This window comes from Chanodichthys erythropterus, chromosome 11, assembly GCF_024489055.1.
Source record: "Chanodichthys erythropterus isolate Z2021 chromosome 11, ASM2448905v1, whole genome shotgun sequence".
Lineage (NCBI taxonomy): Eukaryota > Metazoa > Chordata > Actinopteri > Cypriniformes > Xenocyprididae > Chanodichthys > Chanodichthys erythropterus.
In genome coordinates, this window is record NC_090231.1 from 44,664,978 (window position 1) to 44,688,280 (window position 23,303).

Here is a 23,303-nt window from a genome sequence, read left to right on the forward strand (position 1 = left end):
CCGAGGCATTACAAGCATTGGCATTGTGAGGTCATCAGGGACATATTGTAGAATGTTCATTCCCACGCACAGCATGTGGTTGATCCCACGCAGCCGTTTGTGGCTAGGGGCCGCCGTGGGACCAGATGCCATGATCGGGAGGTTGGAGGGGTATGAGTGGTGGTTTGAAAAAGTTTGTATGGAAGTTTTGGAAAGTTTGGCTGTCAGTGGCAGTAAGGCGGGAAATGTTGAAGGAACAGTCCGCTGGCTGCGGGTTGTTGTTGCCACACTAAGGGTGGGTGAATGGGGTGGGTGTGACCATAGCTTGTTATGCAGTGTGCCAGTCTTGGCAAGGGCATTAATTTGGTCGTTCACGCCTTTGTCACGGCCTGTTTGCTTCCATGAAACAGATAGTTTCCTGCACTGGTTCATGTGAGGTGATGTGGCTTTTGTATTGCCTGATGAAGGTGGGAGGAGCATTTGGGTGTGTTGCACTATGCACTGTGTGAAGTTTAGTGAGACCACAGTCTAAAAAGTCTTTGGCAAATGTCACTTTGAATTTGTTCAAGACTTGTCAGAGTTTTTGACAGTCTGCATCATTCTTTAGGGCATTCGCATCTTTCTGGAACTGTTGGCCTTTAGACTCAAACCTTGGGAATGGCTCCTCCGTGGAGGTGTCAGCTGTCAGATTGGCTATCAGAGGTGCAGCACTTTCCTGAATTTCACAGGCAGCCTGGTTAGAGACTGTGGGTACTGCAAGGTGTTTGTCCTCCATTAGCTCCGTTCTGTGCACCTGTTCTGTGGGTACCAGTTTGAAGGAAGTGATGGAGATGCTCTTGAAGGATGCTGTGAAACTTGTGTTGCTTAAGCTTCCTTCTGGGACCACGGCAGCTGGTATTAAGTTAATGACTGTTAACCTGAGTTCAAAGTCATTGGGGCCGTGGTCAATTATCCATTCTAGATGGTGGGCTTTGGGAATGCTGATATCTGTGACCATGCATTCGTTGAGCCGACTGTGAGCTACATAGGGTGACACTTCAGTTAGCGGTGTGGCTTTTAGAGTGGGTCCAAGTTCCACGCCTTCAGGTGAAAGTGTGAAGGAGCCCAGCGTGTGGCTTAGGGTTTTCCCACATTGCCTGTTGAGCCAAACAGTACCACCTTTGGTGTGAGGTGGTACAACAGTTTCCTGTATGTGGAGCCAAACAGTACCCCCTTTGGTGTAAGGTGGTACTACAGTTTCCTGTATGTTGATCAGGATGCAGACCTGTTGGATGGTCTGGCCTGACAGGAAGTTGGCAGTGTTGACAGGAACAACAGGAAGCTGTACAGTCATTGGGGCCCACAACAACTCATTTGCACTGTCCGTATGAGCATTAGAGTGCATCAGGAGGTCTGGAAGGACCAGGAAGTGATGGGTTAAATGCCGGTTGTTCCATTTGAAGTTCAAAACGCAGATGTCCTTGACAGTCATCATGGTTGGCAGACGAAAGTCTAGTGGGAAGTGTGTTTGCTTGTCAACAAATGGGAGGTCTGGTGTTCCTTCAATGAGAGCACTGAACAGTGTGTGGCTGAAGGCTGAGTTGTCTGCCCACAGTGTGAGAATAATGTCTGTTGTAGTTACATCATTCAGCTGTGAGTCTGTCATGATCTTGGAGCAGAGGGAGTTACAGTCTATGGTCAGTTGAAGTGCACCAGGTAGCGAACTTGAACTGTGCTCTGAGACAGGGTTCCCGCGGCTAGCTGTGAGACTTCCTGCGACCTCTGTGACCTGACCATCTGGCTCAGGTGGTCTGGGTGACTGGAAAGGCAGAAGTTCACACACTTAAGCCCAGATTTTCAGTGGTCTGGCGTTCAATAAAGGCTCAAAACAGTCTAGCCGGTCTTTGTGGATGGAACAGAGAAACCTGTCCATTTGTGCTATGCACACAGGAGGTACCAGGCTCAATCGACCAATGGTGTGGTGCATGGGAGATGTGTGTTCAGGGTGGACCTCATTTGGACTGTGCGACTGCACATCCAGCTCACATCTTTGTGACTTGAGAGTCTGATTTTGTCTTTCAGCTTAATTTCTCAGTCTTTCAAAAAGGTAAGGACATGTTTCTGGGCAATGATCGGAGCCTGGGTAACTGGTTGGATTTTCTGCAGTCTTTTTAGATGCAGTTCTCTGCTTGGCTTGAGCTTCGTCGACCAAGTCTCGCAGCTGCTGAATAGACATGCTGCGTGAGCAGGCCAAGGCTGCCAGATGATCACTCACCGCAGGGTGCAGCTCTCGGAGAAGCAGAGTGTTGAAGATGAAATCTTCCTCCGTTGCTGGCTGATCACGTGCTCTGAAGTAGGCAATTTGCATTTGGCTGTAGCAAGTGTATGGGTTTTTCAATCTGCCCCGTTTTAGGTCCATGGCCACAGGGAGCCCTTGATCTGATGCAGGGTCAGGAAGCTTTTGTGATGAATGATGTGACAGGAAACTCTGTGATGTGCGTTTCCCCTCCCATGCCACTTTTCAGCTCTCTGTAACCAGTGTCAAGTTCATTCACATAGTCTCTTTGTTGTTTCGGAGCCATAACTCCTTTCTGGGCCTGTTTAAGATGATTTTCATAGGTCATGGCTTTAGTGTGTCTGTCTTTCAGCTTAGTCTCTGCTTTGGCTAGGAGAGCTTTGCTGTGTTGGAGTTTTCCAGTTCAGTCAGATACCTTTCCCAACAGTTCTCTACGCTCCACTTCCAGGTGGAGCTCTACAAAGGATTTTTGAAGTCTTTGCAGCTCTTCCTGTAGCTCGGGTTTGGATTCATCCGCTGTCCAATGCTAGTCCTGGATCTCAACGAGTCGCTGATCATGGTGATGTTCAGTCTGGGCCTGATTCCTCCGGGCATCCTCCGGCTGGAGCTTGAGATTGTGGCCGATGACTCGGATGACTTTCGCCCATTCTTTGTAGCTCAGCATCGGGGCCATCAGTCGATTCAGGTTGTCGTCCAGCTGCTCGTTGCTTAGGTGCTGGGGATCCACAGCGGCGTTGGGCAGGAACGTGCTGGTCAGGGAGCCCATCCAGGTCTTGAGTCGGCCCCCGTGGGTGCTGGGGCTGGCTGCTCTGAACACGTTAGCTTGCTGTTGGCGAGAGAAAGACAGCACAAACAGAACCAATGCAAGCACGCGCAGAACTGACTTATAATAATGCATGATTATATAATTCTTTGGTTTGGTTCCAGTTAACTGGTGCAGACAGTTAGTGGAATGTAGGCTAGACACTTAATTGTCGATAGCCAAAAGGACCATGTGGGTCAATTTGTGTGGGTGAGTGCCGGATTTGAATAAAGATTTTGACAGGCGGTAGTCCTAAGATTCCTTTGATGACTCTCGCTGCTCAGTCGTCTATCTATTACTCAGTTTTCCGTGATGGCTCTCACAGGCTCTGCCTTTACGTGAACTGAAAGAAACAAACACAGTAGAAAAGCAAAACAGAACAGAACAGGATGGATGCAATTAAATGAGATAGAACGGTAAACAAATAGAAAGGAATGAAAATAGAATAGCAATAAAATAAAACAGAATGGCTAGAGGGGAGAAGTGAAACTTAAACTTCCTATCACAGCTGGGTTTATGACGGGGCCAGGTGAGGGCACATAAAACCTAGAGGGCTAGTATGGTTCAAAAGTATAAGGGTTGGCCCGCACCTGAATAATAGAAGAATATGTAATATTCTGTGGCTTGCAATTAGGTTTAGTGACTGTATGTCATTAATTTAGGGAGGGGTGAATCGTGGGTGCTCAGATAAGAACTCAATGGCAGGCAACCTTTCCTAGACGTTCAAATACTCGACTGCAGTGTCCGTGGCAACCTGTCCCCTTTGTACCACGGTGCAACCTCTCAAACAGGGAACACCAGCACAATTGCACACTTTGGCAAGGTATTTGCGCCAATGGCCAGATTGACCGGTCAACATTGAGTTTTCCCTGAACTCAGGGTCTGTCCCCTTTACGGACATTTAATCCAAACGGGCGGTTCTGTCATGCAGAAGCCTGAGCAGGGAAATTAAACAAAATTACTGTTTGTTGTCAACCTGGCTCGTTGCCTCCCTGTACCTAATACACAACTCGCTGACTTCCTTGCGTGTTGCCCTTGATACGAGGTCAGAATGTCCCCGATTCACACACAATCAGTGCAAGACCCGCCAGGCTAGGTGGCTCCACTCACTGGAACTCACTGGAGCAACCATCAACTCACCACCGGGCGGTAAAGGGCCTTATCTGCAAATACACAAGTGGTCACACAAACACAGCTTAATTGTAAATTTAAATCTGAATTTAAATCTTGTTTAAACCAAATTTAAATAACTAAGTGTGTAGGACAAAAGAAAATTAGCCTAAAGATGACAGTCAGAATGAACTAGCTAAACTATAACGGAAATGAGCAGAAGGGGTAAAGAAAAAAACAAAATAATTCAGATGCACTTGATTCAAATTTGAATTAAACTCTGTTTAATTGAATTCAAACAAGTGCATGGAATAACAGAATGGGGAAAAGGGAGAAAAGGAAGACAGTCCAGAGGCACTTGATTCAAATTCGACTCAAACTCTGTTCAACTGAATTTAAATAAGTGTATAGAATAACAGAATGGGAAAAGAGAGGAGAAAGCCTTCCCTATTTGTGAGTTTCCCTGAAGGGAAGTGCGTCTTGATGAGCAAAATGCCAACTGATTGACACTACTTAATTTTAAATTTCAATTAAATGTTATTTAATTGAATTTAAAATAAGTGTATGAAATAAGGGAAGCTTGGGTGTGCGTGAATGTTATTGCCAGCCAATAACAAACAGGACCCAGAACTAAGAGCGAATAAAATAAAACATTAAGTCATAAAAAGGAACGAATGTCCAAAGTAAAAATAAAAAAAAATAAGGAGATAACTCGAGAGAAAGAGAGAGAAAAGGCAAAAGGGAATAAATGAAATAAAATGAAGTAGAATAAAATAAAATAAAATAGAATAGAGTAAATCTGTGACCACAGGAAAAGAATAAGGGAAAAGAGAACTGACTTATCTGGTAGTGTCCACCAGGGGGAGCACTCTCAGAAGGTGAATTCTCTTGTTGGAAGGGAAACTTAATTTAAATTAAAAATTTAAACGTGTTTAAATTAAATTTAAATCAGTAAACCACATTTCGAAAACGTTTGGAAAGCATAACCACCAAAAGCAAATTACTTTTACAACTCCTCGCAGTATAGAGCAGCAAAAGATAAATTTTAGTTCATAATTCAGTTCAAAGCATGGAGAGCGTCTTTAACTCAGAACGTCCACACGGTGGCGTCAATGAGTCCACACAACCAATAAGTAGGGAGGGGTGCCACCCCTGAGCAGACTGCCCTCTGGCGTCTGGTCAGAGTTAATGCATCCCCCTTCCTTAAAGGTGCCCTAGATTATGTTTTTAAAAGATGTAATATAAGTCTAAGGTGTCCCCTGAATGTGTCTGTGAAGTTTCAGATCAAAATACCCCATAGATTTTTTTTAATAAATTTTTTTAACTGCCTATTTTGGGGCATCATTATAAAAGCGCCGATTTTATGCTGCGGCCCCTTTAAATCCCGTGGTCCACGCCCACAGAGCTTGCGCTTGCCTTAAACAGTCCCTAAACAAAGTTTACACAGCTAATATAACCCTCAAAATGGATCTTTACAAAGTGTTCGTCGTGCATGCGGCATGCATGCGTCGGATTATGTGAGTATTGTATACTGTTATATTGTTTACTTCTGATTTTGAATGAGTTTGATGGTGCTCCGTGGCTAACGGCTAATGCTACACTGTTGGAGAGATTTATAAAGAATTAAGTTGTGTTTATGAATTATACAGACTGCAAGTGTTTAAAAATGAAAATAGTGACGGCTCTTGTCTCCGTGAATACATAATAATAACCGATGGTAACTTTAACCACATTTAACAGTACATTAGCAACATGCTAATGAAACATTTAGAAAGACAGTTTACAAATATCAGTAAAAATATCATGTTATCATGAATTATGTCAGTTATTATTGCTCCTTCTGCCATTTTTCACTATTGTTCTTGCTTGCTTACCTAGTCTGATGATTCAGCTCTGCACATCCAGACGTTAATACTGGCTGCCCTTGTCTAATGCCTTTTATAATATTGGAAATGTGGGCTGGCATATGCAAAGATTGGGGGCGTACACCCCGACTGTTACGTAACAGTCGGTGTTATGTTGAGATTCGCCTGTTCTTCGGAGATCTTTTATACAAATGAGATTCATATAAAAAGGAGGAAACAATGGAGTTTGAGACTCACTGTATGTCATTTCCATGTACTGAACTCTTGTTATTTAACAATGCCAAGATAAATTAAATTTTTCATTCGAGGGCACCTTTAATTCGTGATATAAAAACGAGCGCGCTTGTGCGGTTCTGACCCCCTTTACGCTGTTTTAACTGCACGATCACGATTACAACTATAGAACCTCAGCGGATTCTTTCATAAATATATATGTACCGTTTTACTCACGGGTACACAACTTTGGGAATCAGTCCCTTTTGGTGCAAACTTTAAATGCACACGATACGAATATGTATCTTTTGAGGGATTTCTTCTCCGCGGTTACGGGGTCACTGTAACGGGGATCACGTGGTTTGGGTAGCTAGGCCAAATGACATCACCCAGGAGCGAGCCAGCTATTTTGAATTATTGGACGACACAAGTAATTCAGATATAATAGCGGCAGATAAGGCCTTTTGGAAGATTAGTAGGAATCACGCTACAAAATCTTGTTTCAGAACGCGCTTAACCCTTGAGGGACGGATTGGGCGGTACCGCCCAAAATGGCATACTTTTACAAATGTGTAGTTATCTCAAAAACTATTAATGCTAGAGAGATGCGGTCTTTTTTGCCGTCTTCCTCGGATTCCACTGAAAACAGCGGTATCCAGTTTGTATATTAAACGCGTTCCGTTATTGCGCAATACCACTGCGTAAACAGGCCAATGAAAACGATTATGTTAGGCAGATTCAACACGCAACAACCAATGTAAAAATTGCCGCTGGGAGGAATATTTTTCTAACCCAATCAGAGGAAGGTTACCATGATGTATTCTAGCCATTCAGAGGACTCTGTAGTATTAGCGAGCACAAAGAGATAAATTCGAGAGAGATATAGCATTATTACAGATTTGTTTTATTAAAATGGCAAGCAGTAAAAGATTTACGGCAGAACAAGCTCTGGAACAATTACTGGAAAGTGACGAGGAGAAATCTGGAGCAGACAGCTTTTACACCGATGGAGAGGCCTTGCTTTGCTCACTTGCATGCCTAGGCTGTTTGTAAAAAAAAAGTTAATTATTTAATTGTTCTTTACACATTTGATTAAACAATAACACATTTCTGTCAAGCAAAGAGTTTGAAAAAAAAAAAATTTTTTGTTCTATATTCTGTGATGTGTGATTTTCAGTAATAAATGACAAAAATCTAATTTTCGTTTTTGAAATTCTCTAGTTTACTGTACATTTTCTTTCACTCATACTTCCTTTCTAAACACATTACATGCATGCTTATGATAGCTTAGGGTCTTCTGAATCCATAGATACCAAACACAGGGTGTTCCATCTCCTTTACATATGATTTATAAGCCCAAATATAAAAATAGAGAAAACAGACCAAAAAGGGCTTAGTCCCAAAAATAAAAAAAAACGCCTAGGACTGTTTGTAAATAAAGTTAATTATTTAACTGTTCTTTACACATTTGATTGAACATTAACCCATTTCTGTCAAGAAAAGGGTTAGAAAAATATATTTTTGGGTCAAAAACTTTTCACTATTGTTGTGTGAGGTAGGATTTTCAGTAATAAATGAGAAAAATCTCATTTTCGTTTTTGAAATTCTCTAGTTTATTGTACAATTTTTCACTCATACTTCCTTTATAAACATATTGCATGCATGCTTATTGTAGCTTAGGGTCTTTTGAATCCATTGATACCAAATACATGGTGGTCCATCATCATTACATATGGTTTATAAGCCGAAATGTAAAAATAGAGAAAACTGACCAAAAAGGGCTTAGTCCCCTAAGGGTTAATGACGATTCAATTCGTTTCATTCAAGCGGGAATTAATATTAAAACTGTATTGCAAAAGACTGTCGCCCTCTTGCATACAAGTCTGAATATTAATGAACTGCAGTTATTTCACGGTCAACCAAGGCTAGGCCTGCAGTGTTTTTAGACACAAACAGCAGCTTGTTAGCGTTGTGAAGAGTGAGGACACGTGCGTCGTCTCACTGAATAAAGCGCGCATACACATTAAAATCACACACAAATTATTCTACATTGCTCGTTCATCAAAAAACAAGTTTATAATGTTGCCCGCATTCTCCACCAAATAAATCTGTAACGATGTAGCGGTTCGTACAGTTATTAATCAATTTATGGATGAAATATAAATATAATAATTCATAAAGCTTTATGAATAAATTATGATTCATATATCGACCCAACAGGGAATTAAACATATATTGTGAATTAATTACAACAAATTATAATCAATTACATATATGATTAGTTCTGGTTTAATAATTATTTAGAGAAACTGTTAGTTTGTCCAGCAAACTGCAGCTCCTCAGAATGTCATTAAAAGGAAGCTTTGGCCACGTGAAAAAGACTTCCTATTCTAGCATCCAAACATAGAGCAAGGATATAGGATCAAAACGTTAAAGTGACCTAGTTTTTATGAATGAGCAGGAGAACAACAAGCATGAAATATAATGCGTTTTTAATATATTAAAACTACTAATACATAGGTTATATGTCTAAATACATAATAAAAACAAAAGGGAACGTAGAGACAGGAAAAGAAGGAAAGAGAGAAGGCAAATAGCGAAACCTAACAGTCCTGGAAAGCCAGCATAGAAATCAGTTTCATTATCTAAGATTCAGAAACAGTACTTGCATCAGTTTGCTTGCAGGGTTTCAGGTCAGTGCTGTTGCAGTTCATTGGCTTCTTCCGTTTCCGCGGGAGGGTTTGAACTGAGGACTTGAGAGTTAGTTTTGCTGGAAGATGGTGGTCCCGAAGATGAGCGCGATGGCAGCGCAGTCGCCTTAAGACGTCTGGGAGAGACGTGCACGAGGTGCTCGTGAGACAATCGGGAGACACCAAAGAATCCTGGTGCCACTTTTTATGATAGATAAGCCGACACACCTGCTTGAGGTGGAATAGCCAATGACATTGCTGCAAAGTTGGCGGGCAAGTTATTTCTTTGTCTTGTCTCCAAGCTGACTTTACATACCTAATGACTATCAGATCGGATTTCGAAATGGGGTGCTTTCTTCACAATATCATTAAACACATAGAAAAATGCATTTGTCAACTTTGTGATCTATCTCAGTGAATAGCTCGAGTCCGGAGCTTTACAGAGAGATCAAACTCGATAGATCAGAAAGGCATAGTCAAGTCAAATTTATTTATATAGCGCTTCTACAATTGGTAATTGTTTCAAAGCAGCTTTACATATTAGAAGCACAGAAAAAAAGGGAAGTGGTTAAAAATAAGCTGTACAAACAAGCGTGGTAATATGTAACATATACAAGATGGTGCTACATTAAGCCAATATCGGCTGACTCCCAGGGGTGGAAAAAAAAAACCCTAGGAGAAAAACCCAACGTGCTAGCACTGGGAAAAAAGTCCTAGGAGGGAAAAAAACCCTTGGAAGATATATATAATATATGTAAATGGATATGGAGATCAAAATCTGAATTATACATTTTTATTATAGAGATTAAAAATAGATTATATATAAATATATGTAAGCGGATACGGGGATTAAAAATCTGAATTATAGATGCAGCCAGAACTGGATCTGTAGGCCCATTGTCTCCTGGGCTACGTTGTAGTTAGGTCCAGACACAGGTTCTCCATCTGATCTGGATACAGCCTGGATCCAGCACCCCGCAAACCTCAGAATAAGCAGAGAGGCAGATATTAGCGTAGATGCCATTCTTATTCTGATGTACAGGTATATCTAGTGTTATAGGAAATGTTCTCGGTTCCGGCCGACCTAATTATTGCAGAGTAACAATCCTTTAACGGATTTCAAAAATGTTAATGTATTGATAATGTGTTATGTGTATGCAAGAGCAAAGAGATGTGTTTTTAGTCTAGATTTAAACTGACAGAGTGTGTCTGCTTCCCGAACAATGCTAGGAAGATTGTTCCAGAGTTTAGGTGCTAAATAGGAAAAGGATCTGCCGCCTTCAGTTGATTTTGATATTCTGGGTATTATCAACTGGCCTGAATTCTGAGATCGCAATAAACGTGAAGGACTATAATGCATTAAGAGCTCACTTAGGTACTGGTGAGCTAAACCATTTAGAGCTTTATAAGTAAGTAGCAAAATTTTAAAATCTATACGATGTTTAATAGGGAGCCAATGTAATGTTGACAGAACTGGGCTAATATGGTCATACTTTCTGGTTCTAGTAAGAACTCTAGCTGCCGCATTTTGGACCAACTGTAGTCTGTTTAAAAGCCGAGCAGAACAACCACCCAGTAGAGCGTTACAGTAATCTAGTCTTGAGGTCATGAATGCATGAACCAACTGTTCCGCATTTGTCATTGAGAGCATATGTCGTAATTTAGATATATTTTTTAGATAGAAGAAGGTGGTTTTACAGATACTGGAAACATGACTTTCAAATGAAAGATTGGTATCAAAGAGCACACCCAGGTTCCTAACTGAGGACGAAGATTTAATGGAGCACCCGTCAAGTGTTAGAGAGTATTCAAGGTTTTTTCATGAGGAAGTTTTTGGTCCAAAGATTAGGATATCAGTTTTTTCTGAATTTAATAATAAGAAATTTCTTGTCATCCAGTTTTTTATGTCAGCTATGCATTCTGTTAGTTTTGTGAATTTGTAGGTTTCGTCAGGGCGCGAGGAAATATAGAGCTGAGTATCGTCAGCGTAGCAGTGAAAACTAACACCATGCTTCCTAATTATCTCTCCTAAGGGCAGCATGTACAGAGTGAAAAGCAACGGTCCTAGTACTGAGCCTTGTGGTACTCCATATTGAACCTGTGATCGATACGACATCTCTTCATTAACTACTACAGACTGATAACGGTCAGATAAGTACGATTTGAACCATGCCAAAGCATTTCCACTAATGCCAATATAGTTTTCAAGTCTTTTTAGAAGAATGTTGTGATCGATAGTGTCAAAAGCAGCACTGAGATCTAATAACACTAATAGTGAAATACAGCCACGATCGGATGATAAGAGTAGATCGTTTGTAACTCTAACGAGAGCAGTCTCAGTACTATGGTATGGTCTAAATCCTGACTGGAAATCCTCACAGATTCCATTTCTTTCTAAAAAGGAGCACAGTTGTGTTGAAACTGCCTTTTCTAGTATCTTTGACAGAAAAGGTAGATTCGAGATTGGCCTGTAATTTACTAAATCTCTCGGATCTAGTTGAGGTTTTTTTAATAAGAGGTTTAATAGCCTGCTTAAAGGTTTTTGGCACGTATCCTAGTGTTAAAGATGAATTAATTATATCAAGAAGTGGACCTACGACCTCTGGAAGCATTTCTTTCAGTAGTTTAGTCGGCATTGGGTCTAGCATACATGTTGTTGATTTTGATGATTTGATAAGATTAGATAATTCTTCCTCTCCTATAGCGGCGAATGATTCTAGTTTTACCTCAGGGACACTACAGTGCACTGTCTGAAGCGAAACTGTAGACGGTTGCATGTTTTTAATTTTCTCTCTAATATTGTCAATCTTGCAAGTAAAGAAGTTCATAAAGTCATTACTGCTGTGCTCTATGGAAACGTCAGCAGTTGAATCTCTGTTTCTAGTTAATTTAGCCACTGTGTCAAATAAATACCTAGGATTATGTTTGTTTTCTATTAAGAGATTTGAAAAATAAGTAGATCTAGCTTTTCTTATAGCCGTTCTGTACTCAATCATTTTTTCTTTCCACGAAAGGCGAAAAACTTCTAGTTTTGTTTTCTTCCAACTACGTTCAGCTTTTCTAACAGCTTGTTTTAGAGCCCGAGTGTGCTCATCATACCACGCCATTGGATTAGTTTCCTTAATCTTCTTTAGACATAAAGGAGCGACTGCATCTAATGTGCTGGAAAAGAGAGAGCCAATAGTTTCTGTTGCAGCATCGAGTTCTTCTAAGTTGTCAGGTATACTAAGGCGATGAAACTGCTCGGGGAGATTATTTATAAAGCAATCTTTAGTGGTAGACGTGATGGTTCTACAATATTTATGGCTGGGTGGTGGTTTTGTAGCCTTGGCTAATTGTATTATACACAAGACTAAATAATGATCTGATATATCATCGCTCTGCTGTAGAATTTCAACAGCATCAATATCAATTCCATGCGACAGTATTAGATCTAAGGTATGATTACGACAATGAGTGGGTCCTGACACGTGTTGTCTAACTCCAATAGAGTTTAAAATATCTGCAAATGCCAGTCCAAATGCATCTTTATTATTATCTACATGGATATTAAAATCACCAACAACAAGGACTTTATCCGCAGCCAGTACTAACTCTGATAGAAAATCAGCAAATTCTTTGATAAAGTCAGTATGGTGCCCTGGTGGCCTGTATACAGTAGCCAGCGCAAATGTCAGCTTACATAATGTTACATAAAGCACCATCACTTCAAAGGAATTATATTTGAAATTCTTTTGAGTGATTCTGAATATATTACTATAAATTACAGCAACACCTCCCCCTTTGCCTTTCTGTCGAGGATTGTGTCGATGATCATAACCTTGAGGACTAGATTCATTTAAAGTAATGTAATCGTCTGGTTTTAGCCAGGTTTCTGTCAAACACAGCAAGTCTAGTTTATTGTCTGTGATAATTTCATTTACAATAAGTGCTTTTGAAGAAATAGATCTAATATTCAGTAACCCAAGATTTATCATTTGTTTATCTGATTTATCTGTGATTTTCATTTTTTGAACATCAATTAAATTTTTACCCTTAAAAGGTTTCGGAAGTTTTTTGTATTTACTAGTTCGAGGTACAGACACAGTCTCTATGTGATAATATCTAGGTGAAAGAGTTTCTATGTGCTGTGACGTGAGGCGGCTAGCAGACGGTCGGTTTAGCCAGTTTGTCTGCGTCCTGATCTGGGCCCTGGTTTGTCATGTTTCAGCTCTAAGACTATTTGCCAAATTTCTAGATAGAAGATCTCTTTTCAACAGATCAGGTCTGCCCCAAAAGCTTTTCCAATTGTCTATGAAACCTATATTATTCTGCGCACACCACTTAGACAGCCAGCCATTGAGTTATGATAACCTGCTAACTATCTCATCACTCCGACGAACAGGAAGAGGGCCAGAACAAATTACTTTTGCTGACATTGAATTTTCGAGTTCACACACCTCTTTAATGTTAATTTTAGTGATCTCCGACTGGCGAAGTCGAACATCATTTGTGCCGACGTGGATAATGATTTTAGAATATTTACATTTAGCATTAGCCAGCACTTTTAAATTTGCTTTGATGTCAGGTGCTCTGGCCCCCGGCAAACATGTGACTATGGTGGCTGGTGTCTCTATTTTCACGTTCCGTGTAATAGAATCGCCAATAACTAGGGCACTTTCAACAGGATTCTCAGTGGGTGCGTCACTGAGTGAGGAGAACCTGTTTGATGTACTAATCGGAATGGAAGAGTGGTGTTTGTTCTTGCCATTATGCCGCCTCACAGTCACCCAGTTAGCCTGCTGCGTGGCTTCTACAACCGGAACCGAATGTGCAGTGTTTACTAGGTTAGTCGCATCCAAAGCAGTATCTAAGGCCATTTCATTCTCACTATCCTCAATTAAAGTTTGGATGCGTGTCTCTAATTCTGAGATTCTCTCTGTCAGCCTGACAATATCCCTGCATTTATCACATGTGTAAGTCTCACTGCTGACAGAAAGAGCTAAGCTGTACGTTGCATTTACTACACATGATAATCGTCGGACACGACTGACCGTGTGTTTGATGAACACCGTCCGAAAAACTGCAACGCATACGGGACTCGCTGGCTGGATGTCTCGGTCGCTTGCCGGTGCCTGGGGCAAGGGTGATGTGCGGGACGCTGTACCTCACGGTGGATCGATGAATGCCGGGCAGCAACGTCTCCACAGCTTCCCGATCTGGCGAGGACAGATCAGAATGACCGGAAGTCAAACAAGCGCGTTCTCTCTCTCTGATAGAAAAGAAGTTATGGTTTACAGACAAAATTCCATCATTAAAATGTGCACTAGCACAAATACACTCATTTAAACGCTAGGAAACATGCATACGCTCGAAATACATGATGGATATATTTTGGCATAGTTGTATTTTACATATACAGTCAAAAGTGTATGTTTGTGTGTTTCTGTATGTGTATGTGTGTGTGTGTGTGTGTGTGTGTGTGTGTATGTGTGTTGGAATATGTTGTGGACAGTCTCTGGGGGGTAGTGCTCCTTTGAAGTCACCAAACTGAGGAAGTTGGAGTTTTCTGTTTACCCTCACGGATCCACAAACCTGCCGAAAGTCACAGCCAGCCAGAGCCGATTTAGTGATTTACAAACACAGTTCATCAGGTTAAAAGTGTTCTGAAAACTCCAAAGTTTATTGATTATCCTGATACGTGTGCATATGCTACAGGTCTGGAGGGACCAGGAAGTGATGGGTTAAGCGCCGGTCATTCCATTATAAGTTCAAAATTCAGATGTCCTTGGCAGTCGTCATGGTTGACAGACAAAAGTCCAATGGGAAGTGTGTGTGCTTGTTGACAAATGGGAGGTCCGGTGTTCCTTCAATAAGAGCACTTAACAGCGTGTGGGTGAAGGCTGAGTTGTCTGCCCACAGTGTGCGAATAATGTCTGTTGTAGTCACACTATTCAGCTGTGAGTCTGTGATGACCTTGGAGCAGAAGGAGTTAAAGTCTATGGTGAGTTGAAGTGTGCAGGGTAGGGAACTTGAACTTTGCCCTGAGACGGGGTTCCCACGGCTAGCTGCGAGGTTTCCCGTGACCTCTGTGACCTTACCGTCTGGCTCAGGTGGTCTGGGTGACTGGAAAGGCAGAAGTTCAAACACTTGAGCCCAGATTTTCAGCTGTCTGGAGTTCAATAAAGGCTCAAAGCAGTCTAGCAGGTCTTTGCGGATGAAACAGGGAAACGTGTCCATTTGTGCTATGCACACAGGAGATACCAAGCTCATTGGACCAATTGTGTGGTGCATGGGAGCTGTTTGTTCAGGGTGGACCTCATTTGGACTGTGCAACTGGACATCCAGCTCACATCTTTGTGACTTGAGAGTCTGATTTTGTCTTTCAGCTTCATTTGTCAGTCTTTCAAACAGGTTAGGACAGGTTTCTGGGCAGTGATCAGAGACTGGATAACTGGTTTGATTTTCTATAGTCTTTTCAGGAGCAGTCCTCTGCTTGGCGTAAGCTTCATGACCCAAGTCTCGCAGCTGCTGAGGAGACATACTGCGTGGGCAGGCACAGGCTGCCAGATGATCACTCACCGCAGGGTGCAGCTTTCGAAGAAACAGAGTTTTGAAGATGAAATCTTCCTCCATTGCTGGCTTATTCTGTTCTGACCAATTGCGTAGCTTGAGGAAAGTCTTAACAGATAGTGTCCTCTCTCAGAAAAGAACTCCAGAAAGCAGTCTTCATAACTTTAGTGACTTTACGGGTGATTGTTGTTCTCAATTCTTTTATGTAAAACTACAAACAAGAAGAAAAAATATGTATTAACATTATGTAAACATTCAGCTTAACATTACAGTTTGATTCTGTACATAGTTCCTTTTTAACATTATTTTAAGTAATGTACATGTCAAGAAATTACATTCAAAATTATATTCTAATGAGATAATGTACATACACTTATGAAGAGAAATTAGCAGGCTAGTATGCTAAAACAAGGCACGTTACCAATAACGCAAATCATGTCTGTTTCTAACAAAAATATAGCAATAATCTTAATCTACAATTTACTTTACATAACACTTAAATGCACTATTTAGTATAATTTTTAGCATTTACAGACATATATCTCCAAGGTCTAAACGATAGAATCAATAGCTGATAGGAACTGCGTGCACGTTCTTCTTGACTGCGTTCACTGAGAGAAACCGAAAGCAAACAGCAAAATATAGTGCAGTACCTTAAAACTCCAGTAGGAGGCGGAAAAGAAACATACACCACACATAACTAACAGCACATGGCTGGTTACGTGCTCCAAAGTAGGCCCTTTGCAATCGGTTGTAGCAAGCTTGTGGGTTTTTCAGTCTGCCCCGTTTAAGGTCCATGGCAGCAGGGAGCCCTTGATCTGATGCAGGGTCAGAAAGCTTTTGGATCAAGGCCTGTCACAGGTGCTGGCAGTTGGATTTGACAGCTTCTGGTGAAGGTTCTTGGACGCTGGACATTTTGGGCAGTGGACTTTTAACCCCCTTTGGATCTAGCAATGATTTGCAATGTTTCAGAGCAATGATTTCTTTCCGGGCCTGTTTAAGATTGCTTAAGGCCCTAGCTTTAGCGTGTCTTTCTTTCAGCTCAGTCTCTGCTATGGCTAGGAGAGCTTCACCGTGTTGAAGTTTTCCAGTTACTACTTTTCTGGATTCCTTTTTCAACAGTTCTCTACACTCCACCTCCAGTTGGAGCTCTGCAAGGGCTTTTTGAAGTCTTTGCAGCTCCTCCTGTAGCTCAGGTTTGGATCCATCCGCTGTCTCACGCTGGTCCTGGGTCTCGAGTCGTTGATCGAGACGATGTCGAGCCTGGGCCTGATTCCTCCGGGCATCCTCGACCTGGGCAATAACCTCTTTGGACTCGGCAAGGACTCGGATGATTTTCGCCCATTCTTTGTAGCTGTAGCTGTAGCTCTGTGTTGGACCGTGGGCCATCAGTCGATCCAGGTTGTCATCCAGCTGCTCGTTGCTTAGGTGTTGGGGATCCACAGCGCCGTTAGGCAGGAACGTGCTGGTCAAGGTGGATGGTCTGAACATGTTGGCTTGCTGTTGGCAAGAGAAAGACAGCACAAACAGAACCAATGCAAGCATGCGCAGGACTAACAAATTATGATAATGCATGATTATACAATTCTCGGGTTTGATTCTAGTTAACTGGTGCAGACAGTTAAGCCGAGTTCAGACTGCACGATTTTAGCCCCGATTTTGGCTCGCCGACAGGTTTTGAGAAATCGCGGACAAATGCCCGAAATCACAAGCAAATTGGAGCTCATTCACGTGAGTGACAATCACGCAGTGTGAATGAGCAAAGACGCGATCTGGGAGAATCGCAGACGAGTCGCCGACACCCGTGAGATATTTAGCATGCTAAATATCTGGACCTGTCGGCGATTCAAAATCCTGCTGTGTGAAAAGTGTTCTAACTGAAAACTACATCTGCGATGACCGACAGCCAATGAGAGAGCAGGATACAGAGCAGCGGTGAGTTCGGGGAGGAGTTATAGACCACAACATCAGCAAGCATGGCTTCGTTTCAGATAAACATTACAATTATATAAAACAAAAACAAAGCACAAACATTTGCTTGACCATCCGCAACAGCAGCACATTGAAAATGTATGTATTTAGTTCCAACTGTCGTTGCAGAACACACAATCCACAGTCTCCCCAAACATTTCCTCCTCCATATTCTTCTTTTATTTATGTTGTTTTCGCTGCAAATCAGCGCACAGGAAATTCGTATTTCAAGCTTCTTGTGGACTAATATTTTTAATAATAATCCCACCGTGTGTCTCAATCAGCTCCCTAGTTCAGTAGTCAGGGCACTGATCAGGGTATCAGCCACATTCACTTTCATTATATACTGATTCAAGACCTAGGGAACTAGGGAGCTGATTGAAACGCAGGACCAGTCTCATGTGGGAACTCCGGTCTTGAACGCGTGATATCGCGTGTGTTTGGTTGTGAAACGTAGTTTGCGTGCCAGACAGAGTTGTCGGCGATTCTTCCTATTGTAAAGTCATGCAGTGTGAAACCTTCAATCGCCTATCCATCATGCAGTTTGAACACAGCAGCGACTGAATGCTGGCCAAGATAGTCATGCAGTGTGAAAAGAACAATGACAGGACTGCTTTGAAAATCGTGCAGTCTGAACTCGGCTGTAGTGGAATGTAGGCTAGACACTTAATTGTCAAACCAAGAATGACCACGTGGGTCAATTTGTGTGGGTGAGTGCCGGATTTAAATAAAGACAGGCGGTGGCTCTACGAGTCCTCTAATGACTCTGGCTGCTCGGCCATCCATCTATTATTCAGCTTTCCATGGTGGCTCTCACAGGCTCTGCTTTTATGTGAACTGAAATAAACAAATACAGCAGAACAGCAAACAGAACAGAATAGGATGGATGCAATTAAATGAAATAGAACAGTAACCAAATAAAAAGGAATAAAATAGAATGGCAATAAAATAAAGCAAGAAGGGCTAGAGGGGAGAAGTTAAGCTTCAGCTTGTTACCACTGCAAGGGTTTATGACGAGGCCAGGCGAGGGCGCTGTCGTGTCATAAAACCTAGAGGGATGGTATGGCTTAAGAGTAAAAGGGTTTGTCAGCACTTAAAGGCTCAAAGAATATATAATATTTCTTTGGCATTCACTCTAGGTCTGGGGTGTATTGTGGGTGCTCAGATAAGAACTCAATGGCAGGGCAGCCCCTCCTAGACGTTCCGACACTCAACTGCGGTGTCCTCTGCAGCCCGTTCCTCTACACCCCGAGGCAATCTCTCAAACAGGGACTTTTAGCACAATTGCGTGATCGGGCTAGGTCAAACTGACTGGTCAAAATTGAGTTTTTCCTGAACCCAGAGTCTGTCCACTACTCCGAATGGGTGGTTCTGTTGAACAGCAGCCTGAACAGGGAAATTAAACAAAATTGCTGTGTCAACCTGGACTCATTGCCTCCCTGAACCCGACACACCCAACCTGCTGACGCACCTGCGTGTTGCCGGTGATACAAGGTCAGAACTGTCCACGACTCACACACAGCCAGTACTCGGATCCGCCCGGCTGGGTGCCTCCACTCACTGGAACTCACTGAAACAGCCGTCAACACACCACCCAGCACTAGAGAGTTCCTATTCTGCAAATATACAAATGGTCATGCAAACACAGCTTAATTGTAAATTTAAATCTCAATTTAAATATTGTTTAAACTAAATTTAAATAATCAAGTGTGTAGGACAAAAGAAAAGGCGTCTAAAATGACAGTCAGAATGATATAGCCAAACCCGAACAGAAATAAACAAAAGGGGAAAAGTAAAAAAAAAAAAAAAAAAAAAAAGGAGAAAGACAAACAAAACAATTCAGAGGCACTTGATTCGAATTTGAATTAAACCATGTTCAATTAAATTTAAATAAGTGCATAGAATAACAGAATGGTAAGAAAGAGAAAAAGGAGACTATTCAGAAGCACATGATTCAAATTTGAATTAAACTCTGTTCAATTAAATTTAAATAAGTGCATAGAAGAACAGCATGGGACAAAGAAAGGAGAAAGCCTTCCCTATTTGCGAATTCCCCAAAGGGAATTGCTTCTTGATGAGCAAAATGCCAACTGATTGACACTACTTAATTTTAAATTTCAATTAAATGTTATTTAATTAAATTTAAAGTAAGTGTATAAAATAAGGCAAGCTTGGGTGTGAGAATGCAAACAGGAAATCACAAACAGGACACAGACCTAAGAGTGGATAAAATAAAACAGTAAGTGATGAAAAGGAAAAACAAAATCCAAAGTAAAAATAAAAATAAAAATAATTCAAGAGAGTAAGGGAGAGAAAAGAATACAAAAGGGAATAACTGAAACAAAATAAAGTAGAATAAAGTAAAATAAAATAGAATAGAGTAAATCTGTGAACACAGGAAAAAAGGAAAAGGAAGAACACACAGAGAAAAGGGAATTTACTTATCTGGAAGTGTCCACCAGGGGGAGCACTTTCAGAAAGTGAATTCTCTTGTTGGAAGGGAAACTTAATTTAAATGAAAAATCTAAACGTATTTAAATAAAATTTAAATCAGTGAACCACATCCCAAAAAACGATTGAAAAGCATAACCGTCAACAAACATTTATAACAGCAACACTGACGTAGTCATGGGGAAATTTGGAGACACTTCAGCTCAAATTGCGGAAAGCAGAGCTACCCAGAACGTCCACACGATGGCATTAATGAGTCCACACAACAATAAAGTAGGCAGGGATGCCACACACCTGAACAGACTGCCCTCTGGCATCTGGTCAGAGGTACTGCATTCACTCATTTCACTCATGATATTTTAAATTAGCAAGTGTGTAGAGATTTGACCATTTACGGCTGATTTAACTGTCGAATCACGGTTACAAACTTTAGAACCTCGGCGGATTCTTTGGTGCCAGTTTACTGGACACTAATATGCAACTTTTAATCACGGGTACAAACTTTAGAATCTCGGTGGATTCTTTGGTACCAGTTCACTGGACACTAATATGCCCCTTTATTACGGGTACACAATTTCTAGGGATCAGATTTTTTTCAAAGTGAGGGACGCATTATCAGCTCACTCAATAAGCGCGCATACACATTAAATCACACACAATTATTCTGAGTTCACGCACAAAAACCAAGTTTAAAACGTTGCTCGTAAATTCTCCACCATAGTTCATGTAACGATTCTGTACAGGTTTAATCAATTTATGGGTGAAGTATATGAATATAATAAATCATAAAGCTTTATGATTGATTATGAGGCATATCATAATCAAGGGGGGACTTGATTCCCGACCCAAGGGGGGAATTAAACATATTTTGTGTTTTAATTACAACGAATTATAATCAGTTATATATATGAAGAGTTTCGTTGCAAAACGAGATAAATCCGTTTTTAACATTTTTGTCAAAACATGTTTATTATTATGTACGGAAGCCCTGAACCGCATGGTGAAAAAAAAAAAAAAAAAAACTTGGTAGGGAGGAAAAAAAAAATCGAAAAGTTATCTCGTTATTTCAACATAATAAGTCGTTATAACGACATAATATCTCGTTATTTCAACATAATAAGTCGTTGTAACGACATAATATCTCGTTATTTCAACATAATAAGTCGTTATAACGACATAATATCTCGTTATTTCAACATAATAAGTCGTTGTAACGACATCATATCTCGTTATTTCAAGATATTAAGTCGTTATAACGACATAATATCTCGTTATTTCAACATAATAAGTCGTTATAACGACATAATAACTCTTCATTATCTATCAAGTATGATAAAGGACGTACACATGTTAACGTCCCCTGTGGCGCAACGCTAAAGTATTGGACCGCCAGTCTAGCTTTTACTGCGATCGCCGCGGTTTCGAATCCGCCTTTTGCCGAGTTCGTTCTTCTCTAGTTTCACATCACATATCAAAAAAGGCATTTATTTTCAATAGAAATTAAAACAATGTTATAAAAGTGCAAATAACCTGCCTAACGAGTGTTTAATAACATTAAAAGTATTTATTGGGCAGGGTTAGCAGCATGTTCGATATTACCCACTAGAGGGCAGAATAAGACAGGGAATCAATTAAAGAATGCAATAGTTATGTTGAACTACTGTTACAATTTGGTGCTCCAAAATCCCAGAGGTTTATCATGGGAATTTGCGTTCATCCCAGGCTAACCTTTATTGAGGTTAAATTTATTAGACCATAAATTTATTAGACATCCTATTTATACTAAATGACAATAGCAACATTTTCACGATATGCTATTTATACTAGGTGAAAATAGCGATATATTCTATTGACACCATGTAAAAGTAGCCTATCAGTTCTTTGCAAGAAGTGTAAATAGTATTTAGATGCTGTAGGCTAGTATTGGCAGATACTGTACCTCAGTATTTTTGTACAGGATGCAATAATATCATATAGAGTGATTATATTTATTAAAATTATTAAATGGATGCTGCATTATTGGGAGAATAAAACCCCTCCACTTTCCACCAACCCTACTCAATGAACACTTTTAATATTATTAAACACTTGTTCACATTTTATTTCCACTTTTTGAACATTATTTTCATTTTATTGAAAATGTATATGATGAGAAAATAGGAGTGAGCTCTATTATTGGGTGAGCTCTGCAAAATGCTGATTCTACCCCGCAGCGATCGCTGTAAAAGCCAAAATCTGAAACCCTTCATGCTATTGTTACGCCACTGAATACATCGAAATACAACTGTCCCTTTTTAAACTTCAGTGGCCCAACCAGACACTGGAGCTATACTGTAAAGAGTGTTTGTCAACAAGGGACGCTATTTGCACTTACTGTAAATAGACACTCCGTGTCCTATTATTTCAATATATTAGCACCTATTTTGATTTTTATATCTTTAGAAAATATTACAAAGCAGTTTGTTTGCAAGCCCAGAATAAAAATAAAAAAATAAAAAAAACCCCTCTTAAAAACGTTTTTGGCCCCTGGACTAGTGCATCTCTATGTTTTATTATAGTTCAAATCAGATTGGACACCGGGCTGTAAGTTTGACACCCCTGACATTTGCACTGTAAATTGTTTTATTTACTATGGTCTAATAAATTTAACCTCAATAAAGGTTAGCCTGGGATGAACGCAAATTCCCATGATAAACCTCTGGGATTTTGGAGCACCAAATTGTAACAGTAGTTCAACATAACTATTGCGTTCTTTAATTGATTCCCTGTCTTATTCTGCCCTCTAGTGGGTAATATCGAACATGCTGCTAACCCTGCCCAATAAATACTTTTAATGTTATTAAACACTCGTTAGGCAGGTTATTTGCACTTTTATAACATTGTTTTAATTTTTATTGAAAATAAATGCCTTTTTTGATATGTGATGTGAAACTAGAGAAGAGCGAACTCGGCAAAAGGCGGATTCGAAACCGCGGCGATCGCAGTAAAAGCTAGACTGGCGGGTCAATACTTTAGCGTTGCGCCACTGGGGACGTTAACACGTATACGTACTTTATCATACTTGATAGATAATGAAGAGTTATTATGTTGAAATGACAGGATATTATGTCGTTATAACGACTTATTATGTTGAAATAACGAGATATTATGTCGTTATAACGACTTAATATCTTGAAATAACGAGATATTATGTCGTTATAACGACTTATTATGTTGAAATAACGACTTATTATGTTGAAATAACGAGATATTATGTCGTTATAACGACTTATTATGTTGAAATAACGAGATATTATGTCGTTATAACGACTTATTATGTTGAAATAACGAGATAACTTTTCGTTTTTTTTTCCTCCCTACCAAGTTTTTTTTTTTTTTTTTTTTTTCACCATGCG